This window comes from Spinacia oleracea, chromosome 3 (genome assembly GCF_020520425.1).
Source record: "Spinacia oleracea cultivar Varoflay chromosome 3, BTI_SOV_V1, whole genome shotgun sequence".
Taxonomy (NCBI): domain Eukaryota; kingdom Viridiplantae; phylum Streptophyta; class Magnoliopsida; order Caryophyllales; family Amaranthaceae; genus Spinacia; species Spinacia oleracea.
Window position 1 is genome coordinate 46,294,545 of NC_079489.1, and position 16,393 is coordinate 46,310,937.

The following is a 16,393-nucleotide window of genomic DNA, read 5'->3' on the forward strand; positions in this document are numbered from 1 at the left end:
GGTGGCTGGATAGTTGAGTAGCATTTTAAGCTTTTGTAATAGCTAGTGCCTAGATTTAGTGAAGCAATAAAGTAGTACACTACTATTTATGGTTTTAGTAGTTCAGTTTTGTGGCTTTCCGAATAAAGTACGATCCAAAGGATGTATCATTTTTTCCATTGAAGTAATAAAATCTAGAATTCCTTCTTATATCCTTAATTCTAAGTCTATACAATCTTTGAGCGATTATCGCAAAAGGAATTTTATGCATTTCTTCAATGAAATTGTACTTGCTAGGTGGTTCAATCTTTCACCACTTGAACTTTGTGATGCGGACTAAGGGGAAAAGCGACCCATAAACAGGCGCCTATCCGGCCTAGGGTCCGAATTTTTGTGTATGTGCACCAATTGAATGACTAGCTAGTGCAATGTGTTAGTAAGGCAGTGTCCAACCTCAGTTGTTAAAGTTAGTCTTTTGTTTTATTCAGGAGAAGGGAAATGACTACCCAAGGAATTGCTGACGTGGTCAGGCAACTGGCTGAAGTAGTGCAGAACTTAGCACAGAATAGGAATAACCAGGGAGTTGATCCAGCTGGTGAAATGTTTAAGAAGGTGGCCCAAAGTAAGCCTCCTTTGTACCAAGGGGAGATAGACCCGACTGTACTTGAGAACTGGCTAAGGGAGTTCGATAAGCTTATCGTAGCTGTCAATTGCCCAGAGAACCTTAGGGTTAATAGTGTTGTTTATTACCTTAGGGGAGAAGCCGATCTATGGTGGCAAAGATGTGAGAATTCTTTGAGAGCTACACCTGGATTTGGATGGGAATCATTCAAGGTAGCCTTAAGAAACAAGTTTTACCCACCATATTTTGAAGAAGCAGAAAGCTCAAGAGTTCATCGAGTTGAAAATGGATGGTATGTCTGTGACAGAGTATTATTCGAAGTTCATCGAGTTGTCTAGGTTTGCACCGGAAGTGGTGGCAACGGAGGAGCTTAGAGCCCAGAGATTTGAGAGTGGATTGACTATGGACTTGCAACTAATGCTTGCTGGAGAGACCTTTACATCTCTTGACACCCTATATGGAAAATCTGCCCATCTGTATGGCCTGCAGCAAAGAAAGAATGGGATTGGTGAAAAGAGGAAGGATGTTGGCAACCAAAACCAAGGTGGTGGTCAGCAGAATCAGGGGAATTTTAAGAAAAACAAGGGAAACAACCATTTCCAGTTCAAGGGAAACCATGGTGGAAATAGGAACAACTTCCACAATAACAACGGAGATAAGAATCAGTCTGCAGGGAATGGAACGAGAGTCTATGAGTGTAGACGTTGCCATACTAATCACCCAGGTCGAGACTGTAATGGAAACCAAGTTGTCTGTAGGTTTTGTGAGAAGCTAGGCCATAGAGAATTTGAGTGTTGGGCCAAGAATGGGAAACCCAACCAAGGTAACCAAGGCAACCGCCAGAACAACAACCGGAATAACCAAAACCGGAATGGAGGAAATAATGGTGGAAACCAAAGGGGTAACCAGAATGGTAACAATGGCAATAGTGGCCAGGGTAATGGAAAGCCCGGAGGGAACTATCAACCAAATGGGAACCGAAATGCCAATGGAAATGCCAATGGAAGTGGCTATAACAAGGGAGTTGCCCAAGGGAAGCTAAATGTGATCACTAGGCAGGAAGCCGAAAACTCGTCTGACGTCATAGCTGGTACTTTTTCTATTAACTCCGTTTTAGTTAAAGTACTATTTGATTCTGGTGCGACTTACTTGTTTATATCAAAGGGTATCTTAGGGAAGTTAGAACTGAAGGAACCCAAAGGAATAGAAGTACCCATAGTGATACCAACAGGTGAGATCGTGAAATGCACTAAGACCCATAGGAATGTACCTTTAACCATAGCCAAGACCATATTCTTTTCTAGCCTAATTGAGTTTGAGTTAGGAGATTTAGATGTGATTATGGGAATGGCCTGGTTGGCCATGTTTAAAGCTAAGATTGACTGTGAGAAGCAGAAGATTCACTTGAAGTCTAGTCTAGGAAAGGTGGTACCGTATCGCCGTTTTGGGAAGCCTAGGAGTGTAGGAATCGTCACGGCAATGGAGCTCGTGAAATTAATACACAAAGGGAACCCTGTCTTCTTATGCAATGTGAGAGACCTAGACCATGTAATGAAAGAGAAACCAGGGGATATTGCAGTGGTGAGTGAATTCTTGGACGTGTTTCCGGAGGAGATCCAGGGAATGCCGCCCAGTCGACCAATCGATTTTACCATAGATTTGCACCTATGTCGAAAGCCCCATACCGAATGGCTCCAGCAGAAATGAATGAGTTGAAAGGTCAACTTGAGGAATTTCTAGAGAAAGGTTATATTAGACCAAGTGCATCGCCTTGGGGAGCGCCAGTCTTGTTTGTGAAGAAGAAGGACGGTAGCATGAGACTCTGTATAGACTACAGGGAACTCAATAAGGTCAAAATCAAGAATAAGTATCCTTTGTCTAGGATAGATGATCTATTTGACCAGTTGAAAGGAGCAGGAATGTTTTCGAAGATTGACTTGAGGTCAGGTTATCATCAATTGAGAATCGCAGATCACGATATACCAAAGACTGCATTTAGGACTAGATACGGTCATTATGAGTTCATTGTTATGCCTTTTAACCAATGCACCTGCAATCTTTATGGACTTAATGAACCGAGTATTCCATGCATTCTTGGACAAGTTTGTAGTGGTTTTCATAGATGATATTCTGGTCTACTCTAAGAATGAGGAGGATCATGCGGAACACTTAAGGTCAGTGTTGAGTACCCTTAGAGACAATCAGTTGTATGCCAAGTTCTCGAAGTGTGAATTCGGGCTAGAAAGAGTTGCGTTCGTAGGACATTTTGTATCTAAGGAAGGAGTTGCAGTGGACCCTGCAAAGATAAAAGCTGTTAGTGAATGGCCTACACCTAAGAGTGTCACCGATATTCGAAGTTTTCTTGGTTTAGCAGGTTATTATAGACGCTTTGTGCAAGACTTTTCTTGAATCGCCAAACCAATGACAACCTTGATGAAGAAAGAAGCGAAGTTTGAATGGAATGACCAATGTGAGGAAGCGTTCCAAGCCTTAAAGACGCGATTGACAACCGCGCCAGTGTTAACTTTGCCAGATGAGAGCGGTACTTATGATGTGTATAGTGATGCCTCTAAGAATGGTTTAGGGTGTGTGTTGATGCAGAACGGGAAAGTGATTGTGTATGCATCGAGGCAGTTGAAGCCATATGAATCCAATTACCCTACCCATGATTTAGAGTTAGCCGCCATAGTGTTTGCATTGAAGATATGGAGACACTATCTGTATGGTGTGAAATGTAGGATATTTACGGTTTATAAGAGTTTGAAGTACATTTTCACACAGAAGGACTTAAATATGCGCCAACGAAGGTGGTTGGAATTAATCAAGGACTATGATCTGGATATTCAGTACCATGAGGGAAAAGCCAATGTAGTTGCAGATGCCTTGAGTAGGAAATCAAGTCATGGTGTGAATACGTTAGTACACTAGAGGAAAAAACATCATAAGTTGCCCTTAAAATAGGCTTATAAGTTGCCAATTGTAAGGGCAACATATGGGGGGGTCACTTTTGTGAAATTATCAAAGGTTGCCCTTAACAAGGGCAACTTATAATCTTATAAGTTGCCCTTGTTTGCAATAAGGGCAACTTATGTGAAACTTATAAGTTGCCCTTGTTGCGTACAAGGGCTGCAACAAGGGCAACTTATAAGCTTCACATAAGTTGCTCTTGTTGCAAACAAGGGCATCTTTTGAGTTTTTTTTAAAAAAAAAAAAAATCAGCAATATAATTCCTGATATTTTGCAATATAAAAATATGCATTATAATTTATAGAATACTGTTTCACCAAAGATCATCTTGACATTCTTCAAAAACGATATAAATTTCAAATTTCCAATAATATTTCCGAATTAATTCAAATGTAATTAATTAAATCGATAAATAACAAAATAATGTAAGAGTCACGGATAACTACAAGTCTGCTCTAATTCTAATTATTACACTGAGGGTAATTCACAATCGTTGAAGTAAGTAGCCCACTTGTCTCGAACTTCATCCAACTCCTCTTTGGTGAAGAACCCCTCCCTTGGAGTTGTGAAAACCTTTAAAAGAACAACGTACATGCAAACCAATAAATTAAATTAAGTTTCATATGCGAAAACATAAATTATATTGGTCGCAAAACCAACTTTTTGAGTGTACTAAGATTCATTTCAAGTTCTTTATGCACATCTAATGCTCATCAGGCTCGATATAGATCATATTTGGCCAAAAATGGCATTTTCGATCCCAAATATTAACAAATGAACCTAATGAAACTTTCTAAATCTTTTTCATGATTCATATAATTAGTTATATATTTATAAGACTCATTTAAAGTTCGTTATTCACGCCTATGGGTCATTTGGGTCGATATAGGTCATTTATGGCCAAAAATGGCATTTTTGATCCCAACTACCAACAAACGAACCTATTTCCACATTCTAACCCTTTTTCATGATTAATATTATTAGTTATATGTTTATTAAACTCATTTCAAGTTCGTTATGCAATCCTAAGGGTCATTTGGGTCGATATATGCCATTTATGGTCAAAAATGACATTTTCGATCTCAACTACCAACAAACGAACCTATTTCCATATTCTAAACGTTATTCATGATTCATATGATTAATTATATGTTTATAAGACTCATTTTAAGTTCGTTATGCACGCCTACGGGTCATTTGGGTCGATATAGGTCATTTATGGCCAAAAATGGCATTTTCGATCCCAACTACCAACAAACGAACTTATATCCACATTCTAAACCTTTCTCATGATTCATATGATTAGTTATATGATTATAAGACTCATTTCAAGTTCGTTATGCACGCCTATGGTTCATTTGGGTCGATATAGGTCATTTATGGCCAAAAATGGCATTTTCGATCCCAACTACCAACAAACGAACCTATATTCAAATTCTAAACGTTTTTCATGATTCATATGATTAGTTATATGTTTATAAGACTCATTTCAAGTTCGTTATGCACGCCTAAGGGTCATTTGGGTCAATATAGGTCATTTACGGCCAAAAATGGCATTTTCGAACCCAACTACCAACAAACGAACCTATTTCCATATTCTAAACGTTTTTCATGATTTTTATGATTAGTTATATGTTTATAAGACTCATTTTAAGTTCGTTATGCACGCCTATAGGTCATTTGGGTCGATATAGTTCATTTACGGCCAAAAATGGCATTTTCGAACCCAACTACCAACAAACGAACCTATTTCCATATTCTAAACGTTTTTCATGATTTTTATGATTAGTCATATGATTATAAGACTCATTTCAAGTTCGTTATGCACGCCTAAGGGTCATTTGGGTCGATATAGGTCATTTATGGCCAAAAATGGCATTTTCGATCCCAACTACCAACAAACGAACTTATATCCACATTCTAAACCTTTTTCATGATTTATATGATTAGTTATATGATTATAAGACTCATTTCAAGTTCGTTATGCACGCCTAAGGGTCATTTGGGTCGATATAGGTCATTTATGGCCAAAAATGGCATTTTCGATACCAATTACCAACAAACGAACCTATTTCCATATTCTAAACGTTTCCATGATTTATATGATTAGTCATATGATTATAAGACTCATTTCAAGTTCATTATGCACGCCTAAGGGTCATTTGGGTCGATATAGGTCATTTATGGCCAAAAATGGCATTTTCGATCCCAATAACCAACAAACGAACCTATTTCCATATTCTAAACGTTTTCATGATTCATATGATTATTTATATGATTATATGACTCATTTCAAGTTCGTTATGCACGCCTATGGGTCATTTGGGTCGATATAGGACATTTATGGCCAAAAATGGCATTTTCGATCCCAATTACCAACAAACGAACCTATTTCCATATTCTAAACGTTTTTATGATTTATATGATTAGTCATATGATTATAAGACTCATTTCAAGTTCGTTATGCACGCCTAAGGGTCATTTGGGTCGATATAGGTCATTTATAGCCAAAAATGGCATTTTCGATCCCAATTACCAACAAACGAACCTATTTCCATATTCTAAACGTTTTCATGATTCATATGATTAGTTATATGATTATATGACTCATTTCAAGTTCGTTATGCACGCCTATTGGTCATTTGGGTCGATATAGGTCATTTATGGCCAAAAATGGCATTTTCGATCCCAACTACCAACAAACAAACTTATATCCACATTCTAAACCTTTTTCATGATTTATATGATTATTTATATGATTATAAGACTCATTTCAAGTTCGTTATGCACGCCTTAGGGTCATTTGGGTTGATATAGGTCATTTATGGCCAAAAATGGCATTTTCGATCCCAATTACCAACAAACGAACCTATTTCTATATTCTAAACCTTTTCATGATTCATATGATTAGTTATATGATTATAAGACTCATTTCTTGTTCGTTATGCACGCCTATGGGTCATTTGGGTCGATATAGGTCATTTATGGCCAAAAATGGCATTTTCTATCCCAACTACCAACAAACGAACTTATATCCACATTCTAAACCTTTTATATGATTAGTTATATGATTATATGAATCATAAGCTACACATAAGCTACACATACTTCAATTTATATGAAACTCAATGCGCGGAAAAAAAATGAAGAAAAACTCAAAACCAGTTGGAGGGAAAAAACTACAAGATTAACAGCGGGATAACAATAAATCACTTATGAATATAGTACCTGTGCGCTAATTTCAACCTGGCCATTTCTTATGTTACGAACAGGGTGATTTCCTTCATGATGATCAAACTTCATTTTATAAGTTTTACCACCCAATGCTTGACCCGGTAGTTGGTACAGCCGACGGATCTCCAATATCGGGCCTGTCCAATTAAGGAGTTTAATATACTTATTTTTATGTTTGTAAGACTCTTTCACACCTATTGTGGTCTAGTTATCTACATTTAGGGCTCATTCAATCATTATAGGTCATATTTTGTCTAAAATAGGTTATTGCGTTCCTAACTTTGAAAAAAATGGACCTAAAATATGAACTTTTAAACCTATTCACGTTATATTCTTATTTTTATGATTGTAAGACGCAATCTTAACTACTTTTGTCTAGTTATGCATATTTAGGGCTCATTCGATCTATATAGGTCATATTTTGTCTAAAATAGGTTATTTCGCTCATAACTTTGGAAAAATGAATCTAAATAATGAACTTAAAACCTATTCATGTTTTATATTCTTATTTTTATGATATTACGACTCCATCTCACCTAGTTTGGTCTAGTTTTGGACATTAAGGGTTCGTTTATCATTATAGCTCATATCTTGTATAACATGGGTTAACACCTACAATCCTTCAAACCAAACAAAATCCAGCATACAAGCTAAACAAAAAAAAATCAGAAAGTCAATTGTGGTCAACTCTGACCATAAATTACCACCTTGGTGCACGAAGAAGCAAAACATAAGCATATCAGAACAAAAACACAGGATCATAATAGAAGAAGTAGAACAAAAGAAGATCAGACACAGAAGATCAAGTCAAAAGTATGCAGATCAGGTCAAATAGAAGAAGCATATCATAATTAAAGCAGGTATAGCAGAATAGCAGCAGGCAGAATCACATCGCAGCAGGCAAAGCAACAAACACAAACGAGCTCAGCTAAGGACATAATGAATAGATATTGATTATAGCTATATATACACCAACATATAACTTCTTTATTGAATAGACTTTAGCTACTGCATTAACTGATAAAAGAATAAGCAGCATACACGTTTCCCTTAATGTGTGAATGAAAGTAAAAGAGAGGAAGCAGAAGAGCTCACCGGGTGAACTAATTTGTTTGAATACTTTGAACCGGCAGTGTGTATGTTCTTCCTGTCCAATAATAAAGTGTGCCAGAGCTGTTACAAGAAACCAGAACACAAGGATCCTGTAATTACTACTAGTATAAAAAAAATTACTAAAATAAATGAAAGTGAAAAAATAATTACCTAGAATCTGATTACTACTAGTATATACAAAAATGTATTTAAAATAAAAGAAAATGAAAAAATAATCACCTTGGATCTGATGAATCTACAACAACTACAATCATGTCAAATTTCCGGACAGGCTGGTGTCCCAAATTAGATGCACCAGAACTACTACTCTAGTACTCTCCATGGATCCAGTGATATCACCCCCTTCTTGGAGACCAGGAATTGTAAGATTTTAGAGAACCTGAATCCCATCAGCAAGGTGAACGTAAGAACCATCACAAAGAAGGTAACACAATTTATAGCAAATAGTAGGAGGAAATCAGCGAATGGGACACAAATAGACTCAAGAAAACCATCATATGGGAAATCATGGGAAATTGGAATAAACAAACTTTTTAAACACTGCAGCCTTAGGACAATAATACTCTATCTTAAACTTCATAAGGAAAACCTGAATGTAAAAGTAATTCTTAACCTCTATAAATTACCTTCTTTACAAAAGAAACTCTATACTAGAGTAAGAAGTAAGAAGATGCTAGACAAGTATATGGTGATTAAGCCACCCCGGCATAACAAAAAACAAATAAAGTTGTAGTAGAATGACATTGCCGAAGGAGTTGAGTAACTAGGTTCAACAACTTAACTAATGCAATTTATAATACACATGAGCATGCACAAGAAACAAACTATTAAAAAAAATGTTATAGGGGCCTGATCTGAAATCTGACATATTTATATTGGATAAACACGATCCTCGGTTTTCCTTCCCCGACCCTCCAGATTAACCTAAAGGCCTTATCTAACACAACAGCAACAAAGAAGAGCAGGTCATCCAGCCCAGCAAAGTGCAGCCAAAAGCAAACTTCTCACAACAACAGCTGCTACCAGAGAAGAAGACAACATCTTCACTCCAGGAACTGCACTAGCAACATCTAGGCTACAGTAGCCAGCAGCAACAAAACAGAAAGCCCATAACAAACTAAAGAGTGTAGCAACGATGACCTGCAAATCATGGACTAGAACCCTTGAAGATAAGAGTACAAATCTACGCTTGAAGTAGAAATAAGACGGAGTCTTAAAGTACTAATAAAGAATGATCGTCCAAAGGCAAGACTTGCAATAGTCTGATAGATAACGACACTTAGCATTTTACTATATCTGATCTCTACAATTTCTATTTCCGCTGTCATGATCACTTATTCCGTTGAAATTATGAACTCGCTCAAAGAAGATTTACAGTTTCTGGTTATAGTTTCTAGAGTGCAACTTAGAACACTGACACCAAGCTTGGTAAGAAGAACCACGCTAAACTAAATCATAATCATAACTCCTATCTCTTTTTTCACAACTAAATCATAATATAGGAAAAGGTTAGCCCTTGAACTCACTTAGGTAGGAATCAGGCAGTCTTCCATATAACTATTATTGAAAATGCCTCCACAAACAAGTTTCACACTGCAGATATGAACTAAAGTGTAATAAGATGAACTTTTAAATAGGGGGAAGAAAATGATAAACAACTACGGAAGCCTATACAAACATAAGTCACACAAATGTTATGCCAGCCATCTATTTTGTATGGGGGACATAATGGCAAATTAAACATAAAATCAGAGGAGTGGGTGAAGGAAGGATAAAGTACAACTATAGGTGTTTCTGCAGACACAACATTTGTACGTGACTTTTAATGCTACTATTCCTAACACCTATCAGAAAGAATGACTGCAATGCCAATCAGTCATTGAGCCACATAACAAGCCACAATGCAAGATCAACATAGCATAAAGTGAAGGAAATAATGCCCTTGGTCCAAGTATGCATTTAATGTTAAGTCTAATAAATGCGGTTCAGTATTAATTAAACAAGTTAATAAATCAGTGAGATCAAGTGAGCTGAATGCCTAGCTAGAGGCCGCTTTAGTTCAAGTGGAATTAAATTAATCCACAGCTTACTCTTGACTGAACCCGTAGGGTCACACAAATAGTACGTAAACGGATCAAGTATTTAATGGCATTAAATACTCCATCTATGGATATTCGGAATCGACGGATCTTGGTTTCAGTGGGAGCTGAGATCGTCAAAAGCAAGAAATGAATACTCCGGAAACGATGATATTGCCGGAAACGGAAATATGGATCGTATCGGAAATATAAATATTATCCAAGTCGTAGATGTCGCCGAAAACGGAAACATGGTACGTATAGGAAAATATTATCAGAAATGGAAATATTACCGGAATCGGAAATATTGCCGGAAACGGAAATATTGTCAGAATCGGAAATATTATCGAAATCGGAAAATAATTCCGGAAACGGAAATATTAAATATTTGTTCGAAACGGAAATTAATTCCGGAATCGGAAATATTAAATATTGTTCGTGTCGGAAATGAATTCCGGAATCGGGAATTTAATTGAAAGCGTATCGGACGAATTAGCACCGGACGAGGCTCGCTAGACGAAGGCCCAGCACGAAGCCAGGCCGTCGCCTAGCAAACCACACGCAACAAACCACACGCCAAGCCTCGACCAGGCCCAGCCAAGGCCTTTGGCGCGCGCGCGGATCACAGGCAGCGAGCCGGGCCGAGGCGATGTGCGCTCAGCGTGGGCCGCAAGGCCTGCGCGCGGGTGTACGGTGCTCGTGCGATGCTCGTGTGCGTGCTATACGAATCCTAAAGATATCGGGATTCGACATATGATTAAATTCTAATCCTAATAGATAAAGTTTATTTAATAGAGTCCTAGCAGGATTCTAATTAAACTAAATTAGTATTCCAATAGGATTATAAGTCCTTTTCCATAACTCTATAAATAGGGGCCTAAGGTCACAAATTTATATACAACATTGAAGTATTCAAAGGTAAGATTTTGAAGCAAAAATCAGCCAAACACTTGCAACCTATTTAGCCGAAATTCTTAGAACCTTAAGGGCGATTCTAGTTGGTCAAGCTTAAGGCGGATCCGGACGTGCTGTGGACTATCTACGGAGGGACGACACTTGGAGTCCTAAAGACTTGTTATTTTTCGGTTCAGGCGCAGCTAGGGAGGGCAAGCTACAAAGTGTATGCACCTAAATTATTCTAAATGATTATGTGTAAATAATATGTTTCCTGGCATTAAGGTTTTCCGCATGATTTATGTTTTGTCATATGTATCATAACCTTGAGTTTGCAATTTGCGATTCTTGTTGATAAATCTTGAGTTTTTTTATTGACCTACAGTATATGTTTAACAAATTTGAATGCCTAGACTTGTTAATTATACAACCTAATTTGTAATTATGATTAATTTGTTGAAATTCGAATAATTTAGAATTGATTTGTTTTTCATAATTAATTAATAATTTAATTAGGTATCCATGATTAAAATCCACCATTAAAATTGTTAATTTGTGATAAATTTTAAAATTTTATGACCTAGATTTGAATCCATGTTAATCGGAAATTAATTAATTAATAAATTTTTGATTTTTCGCCCTAAAATTATGAAATTAATATGTTTTATTAATTTGTCATAAATTTTGAATTAAAAAATTTTAAAATTTTATGAAAAACGCTCATAAACGTTGCACGCACAAAGCAAAGGACGCTACGTGTTACCCTTAAGGGGTGTTGTATAGTGCGGGCACGCGACGACGAGCAAGGGAGCTCGTCACCCGTGCGGTACGAATGCAGCGAGCAACCAAGGCATGGCGCGCGCACGAGGCAACGGAGCCTGGGCGTGTGTGATGTGTGCTATGGGCGAAGGGCGATGGGCGTGGCACATGACGAGGCGCGCGCGCGAAGGCGAGAGCTGGGTCGCTCAGCGATCGCTGCTATGCGCACCAACGAGCGCTGCCTCGCCACGAGAGCTTGCTTGCGCCTAGCGAGCGAGCACTCCTTCGGTAGCTGTTGCGATGCATGCGGGCGAGCAGGCTGCGCGCAAGCGTGGCTTGGCTTGCTGCGTTTGCGCGTGGCTGCTGCTGCGATGTGCCATGGGCGTGCGATCGGTCGTGCACACGATGGGGCTTGGGCGCAAGCCCAAGTGCTCGCCGTGTTACGATTGAGTCGTTTTGAATTTTAATTTGAAATTTTAAGTTCGGAAATAATTTTAATTAATTTTAAAATTAATTATTTAAATTGTTTTCTCGGATTTTAATTTTGAATATTATAATTATTATAAATTTTAATTTATACTAATTATTTTAATAAAATTAAACCTTGAATTAATTTAAATTCATTTAATTCAACTGAAAAATAAATTAAATAAATGGATTCAATTATAATTTTATATGAGCTTTAAATTTTAATTAAACTTGTATGTTTCCGGTTAGACTAGAAATACAATTTTATGTTTAAAATTAGTAAAGCATATAAAGTTATTGGTTTAAGTGGGAGCAATTTTTATTCATAAACTCTTGATTAGGTCTACAAATCCTTTAAGGTTAAACAACTTGATTAGAATTAATAAGGACTGAATAATTGGTAGATTATTGGTGCCCTTGATTATTTGCTGCAAATATTTAAGTGATGCATAACGTGTTTACTAACCAGCTATGTGGGCCATTCATGATAATGAATGGGTGAATGGTATATATTGTACATGTACTGCTTTGCAGGTTATGAAGTGACTAGTATGGCCCAAATAGGATAGAAAATATGGTCTGCGTACCATTAATTTGAATGTAATTGGTCTAATGCACCAAAATTTGTTTTTCAATTCAAATATGGTATGCGTACCATCAAATAGTTGTAATTAGTTTAATTATAGCTTATCCTATTTGAAGAAAATGGCGCCTCCCACGGTGAAATTCAAGAAGTTTCCAATCCATTTTCAAGACGGACTTTGAAGTTGAAGCTTCAAGATGAAGTCGGGCCATACTAGATCACATTTATCTTATGCGTGCTTTAAGTTATTTATTGCTTTTAAATATGTCTTAAATATGCATAAGATTGTGGCTTGATTATGTTACATGATTAAGGATTTTAGTTCACTTAAAATCTAACCAACATAGTAAGAGCCTTAAGTTCCAAAGTTTAAAATTGAGTTAAAAGGTGCCATGCCAAAATAACACTTACTTGGATAACCTTTACATCAATCTAGTAATAGTTTTACGCTCAGCGAGGTGTTACTTATTGATCTTAAAGGGGTAAGGTACACAAATAATTGTGAGTACATGTTAGTTTTGGTGAAACTCAACGATATAAGTAAGGAGTCCTTTTATGTCGTGGCAAAATTGATAGGTTTACCTAATAAGTTCTTAGACGTACCTATCATCCAAGAGTAGTTTCTAGACTATTAGCAAAAGGCTTTTGCTTACCTAAAATATTTTAGAATTGAGTCAAAATACATAATGTGCTTAATTCTTCAATGATTTTAGGGTCTTGGAATCATTTTATTCACACCTGCCGGAACAATAAATTCGAATAAAATGCCAATAACTTGTTTAAATTGCATGATTGCTTTAATTTCAAGTTATTACTCATGATAAATTTTTGGACTTTGCATGCTTCAATGTATGTTTTAATTATTGTTTATAATTAAATATCTTGCACTGCAGTAAATCCTTTTAGAAAGGTAACAGTAAATTTCCTCGATTGGTAGTGAATCCAAGAACGATTCACGGAAATGAGAGAAAATGAGCAATTTAAAATGTACGTTTCTTATAGAGACTTTTATGGTTGTTTTCGAATATCAAAGTCGAATGGAAAACCGATTGGTGCTTTTGAATTCAAAATACAATGTAGTTTTGAGATCATAAAGCATTGAGTTTAAACGCTCAGCCTTACCAATGGTTAACAACCTAATATCTTTGTCCATTTAATTCTCGAATGAGTCTAGTCCTTAGACATTCGAATAGATCGATGCTTAGAGAACTTTAGAAGCTTCTGGTAAGATCATCTAGTTGAAACTTAATATTCAACATAAAATGGTAAGAACTTTGTTGGAATGACATTGGATATGTCTAAACAAAGTATAAAATTCAACACTAGAGAATGCAATTCTTAAGGCTATTAGAAAAAGTACAAGAAATAGGAAAACAAAGGAACAAATGAAAGGAATTTACAATTCCGTTTCTACCTATAAGTTTATGTTTAAAGAAAAGTAACCTAGCAATCGAACTTCCTTGGTATCATATACCGCTTGAGGTTCTTACTTCGGTAATAACTCAAACAATGGAAGCTAGGCTACACTAATGGCCTACAAGTGGGAAATGAAGCATGGAAATGCTACATTAGTTGTAGGGTCATCTAGTTTGTTTTAAGTCCTTTCAAGGCTGGAACTTAATGGCTATTTTGTTCCATAATCAGCATACCTAAAAATCCGCTTCAAACACAGAAAGACTCACATTCAAGAAAAACAAAAACAATGTTTGTTTGTTTATTTGAATGAAATGGTCATTTACGGGTTGAGTCAATATGCTTGATTAAAAACAAACAACTCTTTAACAATAAAACTCTAATAGGTTCAAATCAACCTCTTGATTTGAGTTCCACTAACCTTTAGCATTGTTGCTTAGACCATATCAACAAGTTAACATTCAAAATCTCTATTTTGATGGACTTTTGAAAGTTGATTGATTTCTAGATCATTCAAGACAAGCTAGTCTTACTTGTTGAAAGTAACAAAGGATATGAACTATTGTTAGAACGCCTAGACAATAGAGTTCAAAGCTAAAGAAAGAGATTTTATGACTTTATTATTTCACCTAGATTTGAGTGAATATTAGTTTATTTACTCAATGTGATATAAGTTTGAATCTGTTTGGCTAGTTCAAAGATTCAGAAGTATAAGATCCACTTGGCAAGAAATCATAGAGATCTATGTTAGATCATGACCATGATTACTTTAAGACCAAAAATGATCATCAATGATTGTGTGTAGTAATTTTCACGATCTAGCTCCATAAGATATGACATATCTAAGTTGGAATGATCGAAGTCAATAGTACTTGATTCGATCAATGATGATTCATAAAGACTTTTCCTATAATTTCTAAACAAAATGCTCAACTACCACTAAACTAAACCAAATTCGTCAAAGCTATTGAAAAATAATTTCAGAATATCTTTTCATAATATATCTAGAGAGTTCCTAAACACAGTGGGAGCTTAGTGTTTGTCATTCGACAAACTAAGGCCCAAGTATAGATATATGTTTCATTGTGATTTATTCAAATGAGATACAAGGGTATTGTTTCTACCACGAATTTTTTGAGAACATAATGTTTGTTTGCTCGAAATAATGTCCTTTTGGAGATTCGTTTCCAAAATGACAAGTGGGAGAAAATAGACCTCGAAAGTCTTCGAGGCGAACAACAAACATAAAACGGACATTCCGGAGGCTTTTCGAAGTTCTTTAGAAAATACGAACACGTATTCTTTGAGGACTTTAGAAGTGGCTTTTAAAGAATAGACATCTCTTAGAAGACTTTACAAGTGCTTCAAGGAGAATGGAATATTCAAAGGACTTTCAAGTGGCTATTGATATTCTATTGTTTGATGTTCTATACCCATGTAGGCATAGAGTTTAAGTCACTGAAACTATGAGATTCTTCTATTAGATAGTGAAGAAACATGGAGTTCATGTCACTGAAGCTATGCGATTCTTCTATTAGATAGTGAAGAAACCTACAACTTGCAGTCAAACTATTATCATGAGTTTGTGACCTGTAAGAAAGCTATGACGAAACCCAGATTCCCTAAAATGGTTAGAGGCCATATATAGACTCAAATGTTTTAAATGGTTAGAGGCCATAAAACATACTCAATGTTTTGATGACAAAATTGAAATTTTGTTGATTTGCAAGAATAGTTTTACACCTATTGGTTGCAAGTTTGTTTTAAGGATAAAAACCATCAAACATGAAATTGTGTTCACACACAAAGCTAGATTAGTTGCTAAAGGTTACAAGCAAATTAAGGGTGTGGATTGTGTTGAAACCTCATGCATAATTGTAATGCTCAAGTCTATATTCAAGCAATAATTGCATATTGGTACACATGGCAATTGGATGACAAAACGTATTCCTCAATCAAATGTTGAATAACTATGTACATGGTATGTCATAGGACTTGTGGATCCAAATAAATGCTTGAAAAGGAAAGCTAGCTTATGAAATCTAAGTACAGATTTAAGCAAGCAATTGGGAATTGGAAATGTATTTTAGTGAAGCTAATAAGTATTTTAGTTTCATAAAAGGTACATAATTCTTATAGATATATAAGAAGTTTAGTGGGAGTACATAAAACTTAATTGGTCCTATGTGTATCACACACATATCTCTCTATTGTGAAATAACATTCAAATGCTAATGACTTAGATTTGAAATTATTCATCAATTATGGACCAAGGCGAAACTT